The sequence below is a fragment of the Monodon monoceros genome, unplaced genomic scaffold (assembly GCF_005190385.1).
Source record: "Monodon monoceros isolate NGI ecotype Baffin Bay Population unplaced genomic scaffold, NGI_Narwhal_1 Super_Scaffold_8, whole genome shotgun sequence".
Taxonomy (NCBI): domain Eukaryota; kingdom Metazoa; phylum Chordata; class Mammalia; order Artiodactyla; family Monodontidae; genus Monodon; species Monodon monoceros.
The window spans coordinates 49,142,831-49,160,954 of record NW_021703785.1 but is presented as its reverse complement, the minus strand read 5'-3'; the positions used below and the strand labels follow the sequence as shown (position 1 = coordinate 49,160,954).

Genomic DNA, 18,124 nt, shown 5'->3' with positions numbered 1-18,124 from the left:
TAGAATCAGAAGAGTTTCAAATGGAAGGTAATTGAATGCAACCTCTAACTAAACAGGAAAAGTCTAAGGTGAATAAGCGAAAGAACTTCTTTCTATTTTCACTTCTAGAATAATTTGAGGTATATCCAGTTATTTCAAAATTGTGTGTCTCTCAAAATAACACGCTTAGGACTATTTGTCTTAAGTTGCCATATGGGAAAAGACAATTTTAGTTGAAGTTTCTTGTGCTTCCATATTCTCATGACATGTTCTCCTTTTGGATTTCACAGGCAGCATTGTCAAACTTTACCAGACAAATACATATTTTAAAAGATTCTGTGATTAACAGAGGTATGTTGTTTTTCAAAGTTTAAAGGGTTATCTTTTTAACTGAACTGACATTTGAATTGCTATTGGCAGATTGTTGGGCTTTTGTCTATGAAAATTGTGTTTGGGTTTTTCTTAGGGCACATAAGAACACCTGTTTCCCTGTTTGTGGGATCCAATTCTTTTTTTTTTTTTTTGAGGTTCACTAAATTTATTTTAAAAATCATAAAACATTTCTTACAAAAGAGCATTACATTCTGCACACTGCTCCGAATAGATGCCAGGGATATATGGACTATCAATACTTTTCCTCCCTGTCCCACCCTCCCCCCAAATATTACAGTGACCACAAAGCAAAGTGTTCGCAATAATTACATGGGGGGATTTTTTTTTTAAACCACCAACAATGAGCAAAAATTAAAATTCACTCACTCTGCTGCTGTTGCAAAATTTCAATGTTAGTTTCTGCACACCCTCCCCCAACCCCCAACCCTGTTTGTGAGGAACTGAAACATTATATCTGGTGACAGCAAAGATTTCACTACACCTCAAATGCAGAACACCTATGAAGCAGAGGAATGTTGGCTTTTTAAACAAAAGCAGATAAAAAAAAAAAAAAAAGATGCAGGACTCCTTCAGTTCTTCACTAGTCTTAGAAAAACTTTCCAGAATATTGCTTCACACTGTCCTGCAGTAAGTACTGTGCATTCTGTATCTGGGCCTGTGTTCCTGTAATGGTAATGATCCAATCTTTGGACCCTTCTAAAGGCTCATCAATTTTGATCGATGCTCCTGACTCATGATGGATTTGTTTAATCTGCTGACCACCTTTGCCAATAACAGATCCAGCCAGATCTTTGGGAGTAGTTACTTGTGTAGTAATAATAGGTCCACCAAGATCACCATATGAGCCACGACCCCCTGCATAGGAATAATCATTTCCAGAGCCACCCTGTGGTTCATAAGCCATCTGTGGCTCTGATGGGCTCCATGTATCTACTGCAGAGTCCCAGGTTTCATCAGCACTGAAACCACCCATGCCATCATAATGGTCTCCAGGTCTTCCTCTTCTGTCATAGGCCATTAGATCCCCTCCTCTAGGTGGTGGTGGTGGAGAAGGAGGAAGATTCTGAGCTCTGCCACCACCCCGGCCCCCTCGTCCAGGAGGAGGTGGAGGAGGTCCTCGACGAGGGCTGCTATCATCACAATCTCTTCTGGATGGAAGCATGGGACTCCCACCCTGACCAGGAGGCATTCTGTCAAAACCACCTCTTCCCTGCATGGGAAATCCCACGCGACGTCCACAGCGGTCATCAAACATCATTGTAAAACCACAGTAATCATAGGTTTCGTCATAAAAACTGGGATCATAAGGCTGAGCACGTCCTTTGATGGGAGACTCTGATATAAGATCAAGGATGAGCTTCATGCACTCTACAACCCTATCAGGTTTTCCTCCAATAAGAACCACTCTGTCAGTGGATTGAGGACCACATTCCTGGAAAAGCTTGATTGTTGTCTGAGTGTTCTCTCGAATTTCTTTGATTTTAGCACCTTTGACTCCAATAATTCCTCCAGCCAGACTCTGATGAATCAACAATCTCAACTCGCAAAGTCGCGTCCTTTATAGTGTTGGTAATTTAAGCATTCCACAGCATCAGATTCCAGCGGGAGCTGGCTGGTTGCAGTGGGTGATGGCAACTGCAGGCCCTCTTTCAAGGTAGGGATGATTTTCTTCAGAATTTCTCCAATTGTTTCAATATCAGCACTGATACTCAGTGTGCGTTCGGGGCCACTGTTGTCTGGGACTGAAACACTGGCATTGTGGTCTGTACGGAGAGCCTTAATATTCTTGCCTCCTTTTCCAATCACTGCCCCAGCATTCTTGCTCTGAAGCAGAATGTGTAATTCAACCATCTCATCAGTGTTTCTAGATCTTTAAAAGCGTGCTCGTCTTCCATATCTTCAGCAGGGCGTTTACCAAATTCGCCATTGGCTTTGGTGTTGGGAAAGGTTTCCTCTGGCTGTTCCATTTCCATTTTCTTGTATTAAAGGAACACACCAATCAGTTATTGAATATATCCTTGCAGGGAAGAACTGAAGTGTTCTGGCCGGGACCAACTGACACCCTAGTGCTGCAGTAGCCCAGATCCGAAAGGAGATGACCCCAATTCTTTTTGATTTCATATTTTCTGGATATTTGCACCTCAAAGAAGTAACAAGAGGATACGTGTTTTCCTTTTCTTTCTTTTATGTTGTGGCCTTTGAAAGTAATGCTAAAGCATATCAAGCTTAAGAGTAATTTCCCTGGATTGTTTTTCTTTCTCTTTTTTTAGTGGATAAACTGATATTGAACCAATTGGCATTGAATTGGCTGGGAAATAACACATTTCAAATTTAATATCTACATGAAGTGACAGGTATTTGGTAAAAAGAGAGATCAATAGCCCAAAGGTCAAAATTTTCCTTATGACCTATGGTACAGACCAAGAATAAATTATTTTAACTTCTGTAAATCTCCACATCACTTTAAACATTTTAAATCTTCTTCTGCATTCTTCTTGTACTATTGATGTGCCTTTCAGAGATAACTATGCTAAAAATGTTTGAGAAGTATTTGCTAACTCTCTGAGGAGAGCAAGGGCTCAATGGTATGTTTTGAATTCTAGTTCAACCACTTTATGATAAGGAGTTTTCTTTATTCACAATTGAGTTCTGCCTGTTGAAGGTAGAGTTCAGCTGTTTACATACTAACATGCAGCAATTATGATGAAACAAAATTCATTCTAGAACTCTGTCATAACTATGGCAACCAGAATTAAATCCTCTTAGAAATACAAAAAGCCACCCCAGCAGGATAGAGTAAATATTATCTCTTATTGATTTACGAAGGTTCCAGATGATGAAAAGTGGTTAATATATTTCTGTCATGAAACACATTTCTTAAGGCTTCTTTTTATTGATAGAGCCATTGTCTATTTAAATAATGTCAGCCAGATATCATCAATTTTTACAGCTTTTTTTCAATCACTTTTGCCTTCATTACAAGAAGCTAACAGACTTTCCATTATTTTCTGTATTTTACTTAGGAGTAAAAAGAAGAAAGTTCGACTAAAAGACCATTTCTGATTATGTTTGGCTAAAATCTGGCTTGACCAAAGATTGTTAGTATAAATGGGTTGCATATTTATTTTGCAAGAGAATTAGTTGGTTTTGATATTTACCTGCATTTGGACAAAACCTACAGCTCTCTTGGCTTCAGGTGGCTGGTGCTTGCAGTGGGATTTGTTGGAAAAGGAAAATTAAACTTTTGGTAATTTGTTCTGTAAGTAGACTAATTTAAAATTCAATTCAAGTAATAATGTGAGGCTAAAATGGAACAGCATTATGTAGCAAGATTAGAGTTTTCGTGTCCCAGAGGGTTTGGTGTACAGGCGTCAGTGGGGTTCTGCATGCAAAATGCCAGCAGGTACTGTACCCACTTCTGTTTTTTCCCTAAAATCAACTCAATACTTTGTGTCTTGATTAAAATGAAAAGGTCACTGTAGGTCTTTTTCTTCCAAAATACTGACAAGAGTCATAAGAATGGAGCATCTGCAAACCAGGGTGTAGGAGGTAAGACACATACCATGGCATTGGTCTCAAGATTTTTGGAGCTTCATGTTTCATTATTTCGTATTTCATTATAAATATTTTCCTATGATTGTTTCTAGTCACGTGGAAATGATGTGGTGGTGTTAGGAAATGTGTTTTCTCAAACAAAAGTGCTCAGTCATGGAAACAAAGCCAAAAATTATGAGACTTTGAAAACTCTAAGACATTTAACTAATTTTCTACTCTCATGTTCCCTTAACTTCTAAAACGACTGAACTGTAAGGCTGCACTTTTAGGTGTGTTATATATCTTAAGAATTAGGGTTTATTTATCTTGTCTAATCTGCCTTATTTATGACTAGTTTTTTTTCCTGTTACTATAGGTATTGAAATTCCTGAAATAAATTATAGTCAACCTAAGCATTTGCCCAAAACAGAAAATAATCGAAGAACCACAGCCTTATGTTATTTTGGTCCTGATGCTGCATTCTCTAAAGTTCCTGAGTTTTACCTGGGCCTCCATCCATCGTGTCAAAGCAGTCTCTGAAATGCCGTTGCAGTCTGATCCTTTCTGCCTGCAGTTCTGAAGATCACAGAGCTCCAAAATTTTATAGGCCTTTTTATTACTTTTCACAGCATCCCCATGTCAGGTTGACATTCTGCTTCAAATCACAAGATATGAGAATTGGAGGGGATTTCAGAGGTCGCCTAGTCTAAGCTGTTCATTTTGCAGATAAGAAATTGAAGCTCAGAGAGGTGAAGTGAATTGCTCAAGGTCACACAGCTCATTAACAGCACAGCTGCTCTTCTAATCCTAATCTGGAGCTCTTTCCATCAAACCTCACAACCTCAGGTTTTCTCTTATGTCCAGAGGAAGTCACTTCTGCTCTGCCTTTCAGCAGATGAGCCCACAGACGGAAGGTAGAATCACCCATTCCCAAACTAGTGCTCCAACCGTTACTGCCCATTACATATCTTCTCAGTTTTAAAGGAAAAAAAAAACAAAAAACCGAGCCTGCACATTCTGCTTTTATATTCATTATCTACTCTGTGCCTGTTAGTTGCTCCCGGTTTTTGGGAATGCTTTTACTGATTAACTTGGTCTCTGCAATATGAAACGGTGAAATGCATTATCTTGGGTAAATGTGATGTTGTTAATGTGTTTTATTCTAGTTATGGGTCATTATTTCCGATAGGTGTAATCGTCCCACTACTGAGGCCCAGCAGGTTGTCTCACTAGAAGTTATAACAGTATTCTTAATGGTCCGGTAAGAATGTCATTTGCAGGGCAGCAAGGGCAGAAAGAAATTGGTCCCAGAGCTAGCTTGCTTCTGTACTCATTCCCAAGCTTGAGCAAGCAAAAGTAAATATGTATTTTCTTACTGATCAGCTGGGTATTTTTCCTGCCTATTTTCAGTAAAAGTCATGAGGACCCATGTCTATTTGTTTCCTATTTACCGCCTCCCCTTCCCCAATAATAGTACTAATGACCCTGCAACGCTTTGCTTTTCTAATTCTTGGAGGAGACGGGTCATATTTTCTCCTGAGGGGAACCAACACCCATTCAAGTAATAAGATATGATTAAATCCATCTGACCAGGCCAAAAACAGAGGCCACTGGGAAGCAGGAATCAAGTGACAATTTTTCCATTAGAGGTAGCTGACTCTTGAGAGAAGGTATGATTTCAGTATGATGAGAGAAGTAGAAATTGTATATTTAAATGTTAATACCTTAGTATATGTAAGAGGCATGCTTGCTAGAAATCATTAAATAATTATGTACTATTAAAGATATATTATTAAATAATAGTACATCTTACAATCAATGGCATTTTCAGTTCAATAAAATACAGCATTTAGCCATCATTTCATAGAACTAAATATATCTAGAGCCAGGAGATTTGGAGAACTACTATAGTCTAGCTTCCTAACTTTGTATTTGAGAAAGTACGTCTCAAAGAAACTAAATGAGTTGCCCTTAATTACACGGCATTCTGGTACATGAAGGTGACAAGCCAGGTTTTAGAGGTCACTGCTGATGACTGTCCTGAACCTGGCTTATATAGTTATCACAACATACTATCATTTTTCTCCATAGTGAAATTCCTTCTGTCTTCTAATATATAAGAAAATGTGTGATCTAAAGAAGTAAAGTGATAAAGTGGTTCTTATATTTAGGGACCTCCCAGGAAGAATAAAAACGTGGCTTTCCAACAAGAGATTGTAAGTTCTTGGAGAGATGGTGGCAGTTTCTTAATATTTCAGGAAATATTATTTTGGGGAAGACGAGGATAATATTTCTTTAACATCTAGAGAATTCCAGATAAGCAACAGGGGCAATAATCAGTGGCCCTGAGAATAAAATAATGTAGTTTAACGTCTTTTCCACATTGCTATCTACTATTTATTAGTATTATTATGGACATTCCTGTGTTTTTTTAACCTTTGCATTCATCAAAATTCCTCCTGCTTTTTCCCTTTTTAATAGTGATTTTAATTTTTACCAAAACAATGCACTATATATAGTGCATTTTGAAATCAAAAGATATAAAAGGCTTATAACAAAAAGTAGCAGTCTTTTTTCCTGGACTTCGAACGCCAGTACTCCCCAGAGACAAATACTGGATTCTTCCAGGCATTTCCCTTAGCATATTTTGTTTGTTTGTTTGTTTTTGCGGTACGCGGGCCTCTCACTGCCGTGGCTTCTCCCGTTGCGGAGCACACGCTCTCGACGCGCAGGCTCAGCGGCCATGGCCCACGGACCTTGCCGCTCCGCGGCATGTGGGATCCTCCCAGACCGGGGCACGAACCCGCGTCCCCTGCATCGGCAGGCAGACTCTCATCCACTGCGCCACCAGGGAAGCCCCCTCCTTTGGCATTTTTAAGTGATATCTATCAAGTAATAGATTGACATGACTTCTTTTTGTACGACCATATATTTCTTAATCAGCTTTATTGAAGTATAATTGACCTACAGTAAATTGTACAAATTTTAAATGTCCAATTCCATAAGTTTTGGCAGATGCACTGACCTGTAAAACCGTTACCACAATCAAGATAGTGCTTATATAATTCCCTCTCAAAATGTCTTTGTGCCCCATGTAATCCCATCTTGCCTCTACTCCCTATAACTACCCCTGCCTGGCCCCTGGAAATCACTGTTTTAGTTTCTATCACTATAAACTAGTTGGCATTTTCTAATATTTTATGTAAATGGTATCATATAGTAGGCACTCTCTTTTTTTTTCTGGTTTCTTTCATAAAGCATAATTATTTTGAGGCTCATCCATGTTTTTGCATCTATCAGTAGCTCATTCCCTTTTTATTACTGATTAGTATTCCATGGTATGAATACACTATAACGTGTTAATCTGTTTTAACCATTAATGCACATTTGGATTGTTTCTAGTTTTGGTTTATTACAAGTAAAGCTATTAACATTTGTGTACACGGCTTTCTGTGGAAATATGCTTTCATTTCTCTTGCATAAATATCTAAGAGTGGAATGACTTTGTCATATGGTAGGAGTATGCTTTTCAAGGTGGTCGTACTATTTACATTCCCACCTCCAGTGTATGAGAGTTTCAGGGATTCCACATCCTCACCAACACTAGGAATGACCAATCGTATTTTAATCTTAGACATTCTAGTAGGTGTATAAGTGTATTTTATTATGATTTTAATTTCCTTTTATTAATTACTAATGATATGAAGCAGAGTCAATAATATGATCAAATGAGTGAGACACTCATCCTGGGCACAAAATTTGAGGGGATGCCAAGAAACTCAGTAATCAAGATAAATAATATTTAAAAAATAGAAAAATACTGAAAAATACCCATAGTGAACACAGTATCAAAAATTTAAATAAAGACAGCATTAATATTACTGACTTTTCCTTTTGTTTCAGATTCCAATATGGCTTGGTGCTGCAGTGATGTTAGGAATTTTTTCATGTATTTATTATTATCTGTATATTCTCCTTACGATGTATCTATTCAAATCTTTTGCTTTTGTTTATTTTTTTAGATTTTTTAAAATATTATTAAGTTTGCGATTACTAGTCCTTCATCACATATGTGTTTGCAAATATTTTCTGCCAGTCTGTGGTTTATCTTTTCTTTTTCTTAGCAGTGCCTTTCAAAGAGAGAAACTTCTTAATTTAGAGAAATCAAATTATTAATTTTATTATTTTCTAATTTTATGGATTGTGCTTTTGATGTTGAAAGAAAACTTTGCTTAATAAAAAGTCTCAAAAATTTCCTGCTATTTGTTCTATTGGACATTTTACAGCTTTAGGTTTTACAATCAGGCGTATGACACAGTTTGACGGTTAATTTTTGTATAGATCAAAGTTCTTTTTCTCTTTTTTTTTTTGGCATATGATTATCCAATTGTTTCACCCACATTTGTTGGAAAGACTATCTTTTCTTCATTGAAACATCTTTGAAAAACCTGTTCTCTTTCACAGAATTTTGTTATTCTCTCCTTCAAAGATGATTTGGCTGTTTCAAGTCCTTTATCATTACATATGAGTTTTAGAATCAGCATGTCAATTCCTGAAGAAGAGGCTGCTCAATTTTCATTGAGATTGCATTGAATCTATAGATCAAATGGGGAAAAATAATAACCATAATTAATCTTCTGATCCATGAACATGGTTTATCTCTCTATTTTAAAATGTGTTCTTTGATTTCTCTGAGGAATGTTTTGTAGTTTTCACTGCATAAGTTTTGTACATCTTTGTCAGATTTATCCCTATAAGTTTGATACTGTTTGAAACTATTGTGTGTTTTTTTTTAACATCTTTATTGGGGTATAATTGCTTTACAATGGTGTGTTAGTTTCTGCTTTATAACAAAGTGAATCAGTTATACATATACATATGTTCCCATATCTCTTCCATCTTGCGTCTCCCTCCCTCCCATGCTCCCGCCCTCCAGGCAGTCACAAAGCACCGAGCCGATATCCCTGTGCCATGTGGCTGCTTCCCACTAGCGATCTACCTTACGTTTGTTAGTGTGTATATGTCCATGACTCTCTCTCGCCCTGTCACAGCTCACCCTTCCCCCTCCCCATATCCTCAAGTCTGTTCTCCAGTAGGTCTGTGTCTTTATTCCTGTCTTACCCCTAGGTTCTTCATGACATTTTTTTCCTTAAATTCCATATATATATGTGTTAGCATATGGTATTTGTCTTTTTCTTTCTGACTTACTTCACTCTGTATGGCAGACTCTAGGTCTATCCACCTCATTATAAATAGCTCAATTTCGTTTCTTTTTATGGCTGAGTAATATTCCATTGTATATATGTGCCACATCTTCTTTATCCATTCATCCAATGATGGGCACTTAGGTTTTTTCCATCTCCGGGCTATTGTAAATAGAGCTTCAATGAACATTTTGGTATGTGACTCTTTTTGAATTTTGGTTTTCTCAGGGTATATGCCCAGTAGTGGGATTGCTGGGTAGTTCTATTTGTAGTTTTTTAAGGAACCTCCATACTGTTCTCCATAGGGGCTGAACCAATTCACATTCCCACCAGCAGTGCAAGAGTGTTCCCTTTTCTCCACACCCTCTCCAGCATTTATTGTTTCTAGATTTTTTGATGATGGCCATTCTGACTGGTGTGAGATGATATCTCATTGTAGTTTTGATTTGCATTTCTCTAATGATTAATGATGTTGAGCATCCTTTCATGTGTTTGTTGGCAATCTGTATATCTTCTTTGGAGAAACGTCTATTTAGGTCTTCTGCCCATTTTTGGATTGGGTTGTTTGTTTTTCTGTTATTGAGCTGCATGAGCTGCTTGTAAATTTTGGAGATTAATCCTTTGTCAGTTGCTTCATTTGCAAATATTTTCTCCCATTCTGAGGGTTGTCTTTTCGTCTTGTTTATGGTTTCCTTTGCTGTGCAAAAGCTTTGAAGTTTCATTAGGTCCCATTTGTTTATCTTTGTTTTTATTTCCATTACTCTAGGATGTGGGTCAGAAAGGATCTTGCTGTGATTTATGTCATAGAGCGTTCTGCCTATGTTTTCCTCTAAGAGTTTGATAGTTTCTGGCCTTACATTTAGGTCTTTAATCCAGTTTGAGCTTATTTTTGTGTATGGTGTTAGGGAGTGATCTAATCTCATACTTTTACATGTATCTGTCCAGTTTTCCCAGCACCACTTATTGAAGAGGCTGTCCTTTCTCCACTGTACATTCCTGTCACCTTTATCAAAGATAAGGTGTCCATATGTGCGTGGGTTTATCTCTGGGATTTCTATCCTGTTCCATTGATCTATCTTCCTGTTTTTGTACCAGTACCATATTGTCTTGATTACTGTAGCTTTGTAGTATAGTCTGAAGTCAGGGAGCCTGATTCCTCCAGCTCCTTTTTTCGTTCTCAAGATTGCTTTGGCTATTCAGGGTCTTTTGTGTTTCCATACAAATTGCGAAATTTTTTGTTCTAGTTCTGTGAAAAATGCCAGTGGTAGTTTGATAGGGATTGCATTGAATCTATAGATTGCTTTGAGTAGTAGAGTCATTTTCACAATGTTGATTCTTCCAATCCAAGAACATCGTATATATCTCCATCTATTTGTATCATCTTTAATTTCTTTCATCAGTGTCTTATAATTTTCTGCATACAGGTCTTTTGTCTTCTTAGGTAGGTTTATTCCTAGATAATTTATTCTTTTTGTTGCAATGGTAAATGGGAGTGTTTTCTTGATTTCACTTTCAGATTTTTCATCATTAGTGTATAGGAATGCCAGAGATTTCTGTGCATTAATTTTGCATACTGCCACTTTACCAAATTCATTGATTAGCTCTAGTAATTTTCTGGTAGCATCTTTAGGATTCTCTATGTATAGTATCATGTCATCTGCAAACAGTGACAGCTTTACTTCTTCTTTCCCGATTTGGATTCCTTTTATTTCCTTTTCTTCTCTGATTGCTGTGGCTAAAACTTCCAAAACTATGTTGAATAAGAGTGGTGAGAGTGGGCAACCTTGTCTTGTTCCTGATCTTAGTGGAAATGCTTTCAGATTTTCACCATTGAGGATGATGTTGGCTGTGGGCTTGTCATATATGGCCTTTATTATGTTGAGGAAAGTTCCCTCTATGCCTACTTTCTGCAGGGTTTTTATCATAAATGGGTGTTGAATTTTGTCAAAAGCTTTCTCTGCATCTATGGAGATGATCATATGGTTTTTCTCCTTCAATTTGTTAATATGGTTTATCACTTTGATAGGTTTGCGTATATTGAAGAATCCTTGCATTCCTGGAATAAACCCCACTTGATCATGGTGTATGATCCTTTTAATGTGCTGTTGGATTCTGTTTGCTAGTATTTTGTTGAGGATTTTTGCATCTATGTTCATCAGTGATATTGGCCTGTAGTTGTCTTTCTTTGTGACATCCTTGTCTGGTTTTTGTATCAAGGTGATGGTGGCCTCGTAGAAGGAATTTGGGAGTGTTCCTCCCTCTGCTATATTTTGGAAGAGTTTGAGAAGGATAGGTGTTAGCTCTTCTCTAAATGTTTGATAGAATTCACCTGTGAAGCCATCTGGCCCTGGGATTTAGTTTGTTGGAAGATTTTTAATCACAGTTTCAATTTCAGTGCTTGTGATTGGTCTGTTCATATTTTCTATTTCTTCCTGATTCAGTCTTGGCAGGTTGTGAATTTCTAAGAATTTGTCCGTTTCTTCCAGATTGTCCATTTTATTGGCATAGAGTTGCTTGTAGTAATCTCTCATGATCTTTTTTTATTTCTGCAGTGTCAGTTGTTACTTCTCCTTTTTCATTTCTAATTCTATTGATTTGAGTCTTCTCCCTTTTTTTCTTGATGAGTCTGGCTAGTGGTCTATCTATTTTGTTTATCTTCTCAAAGAACCACCTTTTAGTTTTATTGATCTTTGCTATTGTTTCCTTCATTTCTTTTTCATTTATTTCTGATCTGATTTTTATGATTTTTTTCCTTCTGCTAGCTTTGGGTTTTTTTTGTTCTTCTTTCTCTAATTGCTTGAGGTGCAAGGTTAGGTTGTTTATTCGAGATGTTTCCTGCTTCTTAAGGTGGGCTTGTATTGCTATAAACTTCCCCCTTAGAACTGCTTTTGCTGCACCCCATAGGTTTTGGGTCATTGTGTCTCCATTGTCATTTGTTTCTAGGTATTTTTTTACTTCCTCCTTGATTTCTTCATTGATCACTTCATTATTAAGTAGTGTATTGTTTAGCCTCCATGTGTTTGTATTTTTTACAGATCTTTTCCTGTAATTGATATCTAGTCTCATAGCATTGTGGTCGGAAAAGATACTTGATACAATTTCAATTTTCTTAAATTTTCCAAGGCTTGATTTATGACCCAAGATATGATCTATCCTGGAGAATTTTCCATGAGCACTTGAGAAAAATGTGTATTCTGTTGTTTTTGGATGGAGTGTCCTATAAATATCAATTAAGTCCATCTTGTTTAATGTATCATTTAAAGCTTGTATTACCTTATTTATTTTCATTTTGGATGATCTGTCCATGGGTGAAAGTGGGGTGTTAAAGTCCCCTACTATGAATGTGTTACTGTCGATTTCCCCTTTTATGGCTCTTAGTATTTGCCTTATGTATTGAGGTGCTCCTATGTTGGGTGCATAAGTATTTACAATTGTTATATCTTCTTCTTGGATCGATCCCTTGATCATTATGTAGTGTCCTTCTTTGTCTCTTCTAATAGTCCTTATTTTAAAGTCTATTTTATCTGATATGAGAATAGCTACTACAGCTTTCTTTTGGTTTCCATTTGCATCGAATACCTTTTTCCATCCCCTTACTTTCAGTCTGTATGTGTCTCTAGGTCTGAAGTGGGTCCCTTGTAGACAGCATATATAAGGGTCTTGTTTTTGTATCCATTCAGCCAATCTGTGTCTTTTGGTGGGAGCATTTAGTCCATATACATTTAAGGTAATTATCGATATGTATGTTCCTATTCCCATTTTCTAAATTGTTTTGGGTTCGTTATTGTAGGTCTTTTCCTTCTCTTGAGTTTCTTGTCTAGAGAAGTTCCTTTAGCATTTGTTGTAAAGCTGGTTTGGTGGTGCTGAACTCTCTCAGCTTTTGCTTGTCTGTAAAGGTTTTAATTTCTCCATCAAATTTGAATGAGATCCTTGCTGGGTAGAGTAGTCTTGGTTCCAGGTTTTTCTCTTTCATCACTTTCAGTATGTGCTGCCAGTCCCTTCTGGCTTGTAGGGTTTCTGCTGAGAGATCAGCTGTTAACCTTATGGGGATTCCCTTGTGTGTTATTTGTTGTTTTTCCCTTGCTGCTTTTAATATGCTTTCTTTGTATGTAATTTTTGACAGTTTGATTAATATGTGTCTTGGCGTATTTCTCCTTGGATTTATCCTGTATGGGACTCTCTGTGCTTCCTGGACTTGATTAACTATTTCCTTTCCCATATTAGGGAAATTTTCAACTATAATCTCTTCAAATATTTTCTCAGCCCCTTTCTTTTTCTCTTCTTCTTCTGGAACCCCTATAATCCAAATGTTGGTGCATTTAATGTTGTCCCAGAGGTCTCTGAGACTGTCCTCAGTTCTTTTCATTGTTTTTTCTTTATTCTGCTCTGCAGTAGTTATTTCCACTATTTTATCTTCCAGGTCACTTACCTGTTCTTCTGACTCAGTTATTCTGCTATTGAGCCCATCTAGAGTACTTTTAATTTCATTTATTGTGTTGTTCATCATTGCTTGTTTCATCTTTATTTCTTCTAGGTCCTTGTTAACTGTTTCTTGCATTTTGTCCATTCTATTTCCAAGATTTTGGATCATCCTTACTATCATTATTCTGAATTCTTTTTCAGGTAGATTGCCTATTTCCTCTTCATTTGTTAGGTCTGGTGCATTTTTATCTTGTTCCTTTACCTGCTGTGTGTTTTTCTGTCTTCTTACTTTGCTTATCTTACTGTGTTTGGGGTCTCCTTTTTGCAGGCTGCAGGTTCGTAGTTCCCGCTGTTTTTGATGTCTGTCTCCAGTGGCTAAGGTTGGTTCAGTGGGTTGTGTAGGCTTCCTGGTGGAGGGGACTAGTGCCTGTGTTGTGGTGGATGAGGCTGGATCTTGGCTATCTAGTGGGCAGGTTCACGTCTGGTGGTGTGTTTTGGAGTGTCTGTGGTCTTATGATTTTAGGCAGCCTCTCTGCTAATGGGTGGGGTTGTGTTCCTGTTTTGCTAGTTGTTTGGCATAGGTTGTCCAGCACTGTAGCTTGCTGGTCGTTGAGTGAAGCTAGGTGCTGGTGTTAAGATGGAGGTCTCTGGGAGAGTTTCACCATTTGATATTATGTGGAGCTGGGAGGTCTCTTGTTGACCAGTGTCCTGAAGTTGGCTCTCCCACCTCAGAGACACAGCCCTGACTCCTGGCTGGAGCACCAAGAGCCTTTCATTCACACGGCTCAGAATAAAAGGGAGAAAAAGTAGAGAGAATTAGTAGAAGTATGAAGAAAGAAAGGAAGAAAGGAGGGAAGGAAGGAAGGAAGGAAGGAAGGAAGGAAGAAAGAAAGAAAGAAAGAAGCAAAAAAGGAAAGAAGGCAAGAAGGAAAGAAAGGAGGGAGGGAGGAAGGAAGGAAGGAAGGAGGGAAGGAAGGAAAAAAGAGAAAGAAAGAAGATACAGTAAAATAAAATAAAGTATAATAAAGTTATTGAATTAAAAAATAATTATGTAGAAAAAAAAAAGATGGATAGAACCTTAGGACAAATGTTGGAAGCAAAGCTATACAGACAAAATCTTACACAGAAGCATACACATACACCCTCAGAAAAAGAGGTAAAGGGGAAAGAAATCATAAATCTTGCTCTCAGAGACCACCTCCTCAATTTGGGATGATTTGTTGTCTAAAGGAGGGAAGGAAGGAAGGAAAGAAAGAAAGAAAGAAAGAAACAAGAAAGAACGAAGGTAAAGTATAATAAAGTTATTAAAATTAATTATTAAGAAAAAAAATTTTTTAAAAAAACCATGGACGGAAGGAACCCTAGGACAAATGGTGGAAGCAAAACTATACAGACAAGATCTCACACAGAAGCATACACATACACATTCACAAAAAGAGGAAAAGGGGAAAAAATCATAGATCTTGCTCTCGAAGCCCACCTCCTCAATTTGAGATGAATCGTTGTCTATTCATGTATTCCACAGATGCAGGGTACATCAAGTTGATTATGGAGCTTTAATCCGCTGTTTCTGAGGCTGGTGGGAGAGATTTCCCTTTCTCTTCTTTGTTCTCACAGCTCACAGGGGCTCAGCTTTGGATTTGGCCCAGCCTCTGCGTGTAGGTCGCCTGAGGGTGCCTCTTCTTCGCTCAGACAGGATGAGGTTAAAGGAGCCACTGATTCGGGGGCTCTGGCGCACTCAGGCCGAGGGGAGGGAGGGGCACTGCATGCGGGGTGGGCCTGCGGTGGCAGAGGCCGGCGTGACGTTGCACCAGCCTGAGGCCCACCGTGCGTTCTCCCAGGGAAGTTGTCCCTGGATCCCGGGAACCTGGCAGTGGCGGGCTGCACAGGCTCCGCGGAAGAGGGGTGTGGATAGTGACCTGTGCTCGCGCACCGGCCCCTTGGTGGCGGTAGCAGCAGCCTTAGCATCTCCCGCCTGTCCCTGGGGTCCGTGCTTTGCTCGCGCCCGTCTCTGGGGTCCGCACTTTTAGCCACGGCTCGCGCCCGTCTCTGGGGTTCGCGCTTTTAGCCGCGGCTCGCGCCCGTCTCTGGAGTTCCTTTAAGCAGCGCTCTTAAACCCCTCTCCTCGTGCACCAGGAAACAAAGAGGGAAGAAAACATCTCTTGCCTCTTCGGCAGGTGCAGACTTTTCCCCGGACTCCCTCCTGGCTAGCCGTGGTGCACTAACCCCTTCAGGCTATGTTCAAGCCGCCAACCCCAGTCCTCTCTCTGCGCTCCGACCGAAACTGGAGCCTCAGCTCGCAGCCCCGCCCACCCCGGCGGGTGAGCAGACAAGCCTCTCGGGCTGGTGAGTGCAGGTCGGCACCGATCCTCCGTGCGGGAATCTCCCCACTTTGCCCTCCGCACCCCTGTTGCTGTGCACTCCTCCGCGGCCCGAAGCTCCCCCCTCCGCCTCCCGCAGTCTCCGCCCACGAAGGGGCTTCCTAGTGTGTGGAAACTTTTCCTCCTTCACAGCTCCCTCCCACTGGTGCAGGTGCCATCCCTATTCTTTTGTCCCTGTTTTTTCTTTTTTTCTTTTGCCCTACCCAGGTACGTGGGGGAGTTTCTTGCCTTTTGGGAGGTCTGAGGTCTTCTGCCAGCCTTCAGTACGTGTTCTGTAGTTGTTCCACGTGTAGATATATTTCTGGTGTATCTGCGGGGAGGAAGGTGATCTCCGTGTCTTACTCTTCCGCCATCTTCCCAGTCCCCCGTGCTTTTTAATAACTTCAATTTTTGATTGTCTTTTGCTATAATATAGAAATGCAGTTGATTCCTATGAAGTGATTTTGTTTCCTGTAATCTTGTTAAACTTATTTATTAGTTCTAGTACCTTTTTGATAGAGTCCATAGAAATTTTTCCATAGATGCTCATGCTGTCTGCAAATAAAAAAACACTTTACTTCCTTTCCAGAATGGATTTTTTTTTTTTTCTTTTACTTGCCTCATTGTACTGGCTAGAACCTTCAGTACAATGTTGAATAGATGTGGTGAGAGTGAACACCTTTCACTTATTAATGTTCTGAAAGGGAAATCATTCACAATTTTACCATTAAGTATGTTGTTAGTGGTAGGTTTTCGGGGGAATTCCTTCTGTTGCCTTCTGTTTCTTGTTTGCTAAGAGTTTTAAATTAGAAATATATATTGGATTTTGTCAAATTGTTTTTTTTTAATTTTTTGAGATGATCATAACTTTTTTCATTTTTAGTTTGTTAATATTATTAATTACATCTTAGAATATTCAACTGATCTTCCATTTCTGGGATAAACTCCACTTGGTTGTGATGCATTATCTTTTCTGTATACTATTGGATTAGATTTCCTAAAATTTTCAAATGATTTTTGTATCTATATTCATGAGAATTATAGAATTATAGTTTTTTTAAACATCCTTGTCCAATTTTGGTAGAACATGCTGAACTCATAGAATGATTTGGGAATTGTTCCGTTTACCTCCATTTTTCTAGAAGTTTATATAAAATTGGTATTATTATTTATTAAAAGTTACCTAGAATTCACCAGGGAAGCCATCTGGGCCTAGAATTTTCTGTGTGGGAACTTTTTAACTTAAAGTTCAACTTGAAAAAAAAGATAAAGGTCTATTCATGTTATCTATTTCTTCTTCAGTAAGCTTTGGTAATTCATGTCTTTTAAGCAGTTTTTACATTTCATATAGGTCGTCATCATTATTTTTCTTTAAATGCCTTTAGAATTTAGAGCATTCCTGTTTCTCCCATTTTTCACACTGGTAATTTACCTCTTCTATTTTTATTTCTTTGTGTTTCTTTTTGAATTTTTGAACTTTATTCATTTTATTTATACAGCAGGTTCTTATTAGTTATCTATTTTATACATATTACTGTATATATGTCAATCCCAATCTCCCAATTCATCACACCACCACCACCCATCACTGCTTTCCCCCCTTGGTGTCCATAGTTTGTTCTCTACATCTGTGTCTCAATTTCTGCCCTGCAAACCAGTTCATCTGTACCATTTTTCTAGGTTCCACATATATACGTTAATATACGATATTTGTTTTTCTCTTTCTGACTTACTTCACTCTGTATGACAGTCTCTAGATATGTCCACATCTCTACAAATGACCCAATTTCATTCCTTTTTATGGCTGAGCAATACTCCATTGTATACATTTACCACTTCTTCTTTAACCATTCATCTGTCTATGGGCATTTAGGTTGCTTCCATGACCTGGCTATTGTAAACAGTGCTGCAATGAACATTGGGGTGCATGTGTCTTTTTGATTATGGTTTTCTCTGGGAATATGCCCAGTAGTGGGATTGCTGGGTCATATTGTAATTCTATTTTTAGTTTTTTAAGGAACCTCCATACTGTTATCTATACTGGCTGTATCAATTTACATTCCCACCAACTGTGCAAGAGGGTTCCCTTTTTCCACACCCTCTCCAGCACTTGCTGTTTGTAGATTTTCTGATGATGCCCATGTGAGGTGATACCTCATCGTAGCTTTGATTTGCATTTCTCTAATAATTAGTCACATTGAGCAGCTTCTCATGTGCTTCATGGCTATCCAT

At 38.5% G+C, this 18,124-nt stretch overlaps 1 pseudogene; it reads right to left on the bottom strand.

Annotated features, from left to right (window-relative positions):
- Positions 1-958: 958 nt before the first annotated feature.
- LOC114888354 lies at positions 959-2,345 on the bottom strand (annotated as a pseudogene).
- Positions 2,346-18,124: the final 15,779 nt, after the last annotated feature.